Source organism: Arachis duranensis, chromosome 3 (genome assembly GCF_000817695.3).
Source record: "Arachis duranensis cultivar V14167 chromosome 3, aradu.V14167.gnm2.J7QH, whole genome shotgun sequence".
In the NCBI taxonomy this organism is placed as follows: domain Eukaryota; kingdom Viridiplantae; phylum Streptophyta; class Magnoliopsida; order Fabales; family Fabaceae; genus Arachis; species Arachis duranensis.
In genome coordinates this window covers 39564037-39566718 of record NC_029774.3, presented here as the reverse complement: position 1 = coordinate 39566718, position 2682 = coordinate 39564037, and positions in this window count along the sequence as shown.

Here is a 2682-nt window from a genome sequence, read left to right as displayed (position 1 = left end):
GAGGACTTGTCCGCCACCTTATAAAGTTCTTGGGATATAACCTCATGAACTTCTACTTCCTCTCCAATCATGATGCTATGAATCATGATAGCCCAGTCTATAGTAGCTTCAGACCGGTTGCTAGTGGGAATGATTGAGCATTGGATAAACTGCAACCATCCCCTAGCCACGGGCTTGAGGTCATGCCTTCTCAGTTGAACTGGCTTCCCTCTTGAATCTCTCTTCCATTGAGCGCCCTCTTCCATTGAAACTATTGCTCCAAGTTGATTTAACGTTGTCCGACCTATTAAGGCATTGTAGGCTGAGCTTACGTCGACCACGATATAATCTATCTTAAGTGTTCTGGATCGGTTCCCCTTTCCGAAGGTTGTATATAATGATACGTATCCTAGTGGCTGTACTGGGGTATCCCCAAGTCCGAACAGGTTGTTCGGGTATGCTCTTAGCTCTTTTTCTTCTAAGCCGAGCTTGTCGAAGGCAGTTTTGAATAAGATGTCGACGGAGCTTCCTTGGTCAATTAATGTACGGTGGAGGTTGGCGTTTGCCAATATGATTGTGATGACCATGGGGTCGTCGTGCCCTGAGATGATTCCGGATGCATCTTCTTTGGTAAACATGATTGTTGGGATGTCTGGCACCTCTTTATTGCCTTCGACATGATACACTTCTTTGAGGTGTCGCTTGCGGGATGATTTGGAGATTCCTCCTCCAGCAAATCCACCGTGTATCACGTGGATATGTCTTTCCGGTGTGCGGGGTGATCGTTCAGATCGTCCGACATCTTCATCCCTTCTACTTTTTCTTGGTTCTTTGTCCCAGTTGGCCAGGAACCGATCTAGTTTTCCTTCCCTAACTAATTTCTCTATGACGTTTTTCAAGTCAAAGCATTCGTTGGTGGAATGTCCTCGGATTCGATGATACTCACAGTATTCGTTCCGATTTCCTCCTCCCCTTTTGCCTTTAAGTGGCCGAGCTGGGGGTATTTTTTTCATATGGCAGACTTCTTTGTAAATATCTACCAGGGATACCCTAAGAGGGGTGTAGTTATGATATTTTTTGAGTTTCTCTCCGGAGCGATCTTCTTTTTTCCTGAATTCTTTATCTTTATCTCGGCAGGCAGAACCGAACCTCGAAGCTTCCCCAAGTCGAGAATTCTCCTCCATGTTGATGTACTTCTGCGCTCGTTCTTATACTTCGTCTAGGGATGTCGGGTACCTCTTTGATATAGATTGGCTAAATGGTCCTTCCCGTAGGCCATTTATGAGACCCATGAAGGCAGCTTCTGTTGGTAGACTTTGTATATCCATGCATATTTTGTTGAATCTTTCCATGTAGTTGCGAAGACTCTCCCGATCTCCTTGCTTGATCCCTAGTAGGCTAGGTGCGTATTTGGCTTTGTCCTTTTGTATGGAAAATTGGGCCAGGAACTTTTTGGCCAGGTCGTCGAAACTCGAGATAAATCAAGGAGGTAGGATGTCAAACCATCTAATGGCTGTCTTGGTAAGACTTGTTGGAAAGGCTTTGCAGCGAACTGCATCTGAGGCGTCAATAAGGTACATTCTACTTCTGAAGTTGCTGAGATGGTGGTTGGGGTCCGAGGTGCCGTCATATAGAGTCATATCCGGAAGTTTGAAATCTTTTGGGATTTTGGTCTTCATAATTTCCCTGGTGAATGGATCTTGATCTTTCTGAAAGCTATCCTCTGTGGAGGGTCGTGTAGCTTTAGTTTTGAGATCGGTTCGAGTTTCATAAGCTTATCTTCTAATTCTCGGCGCCGCCTTATCTCCCGACGTAGATCCTCTTCTTTTTCGCGTTGATGTTGGGCTTCTTTCTCAAGTTGCTTTAATCGATTTTGAAGTGCTTCTATCACCCCTGGATTTGATGAATTTTTGTCTCCATTGGATTCTGGAGTATCTTTAAGTATAGTATCCGTGTTCTTTTGTGGCGTTCTATCTTCCAAACCTGAGTCGTGGTCATTGTCATGGTTGTCCGCCATGGTGTTGGGATGACTTTCAAGTTCCCCGGCAACGGTGCCAATGTTCCGAGGGTTACCTGAAACTGTAGGTCGATCTCAGTCGAAATCTTCTGTGTTGGTCAGAGCCGACGTGTCCGGCAGGTGTATAGCGGCCGGAGCTGGTGTGTCCAACTTGTGGGACTGAAAGTGCTGCTGATCATTCGTCTCCGGAGGGTGGGGGTACCTGCAAGGGACTCCGATGCTTAAGTTAGCAAGGGTATTAAGCAGGTATTGAGTAGAATCAGAGTATGAGTTATACCTGGGTGCTCCAGTGTATTTATAATGGTGAGATGTGGCCTCCTGTGGATAAGATAAGTTAGTTATCTTATCTTCAAGGGAACCGCCCTTCTTGGTGCACGAAATTGTGATCATCAATGGCGCCATCAACATGGTACGCTCAATTGCAATCTCAACTCTTTATCACAACTTCGCACAACTAACCAGCAAGTGCACTGGGTCGTCCAAGTAATAAACCTTACGCGAGTAAGGGTCGATCCCACGGAGATTGTTGGTATGAAGCAAGCTATGGTCATCTTGTAAATCTCAGTCAGACGGAATAAATTGGTTTATGGTTTCGAAAATAGAAATAAGAAAATAAATAATAAAAGGGATAGAATACTTATGCAGATTCATTGGTGGGAATTTCAGATAAGCGAATGGAGATACTG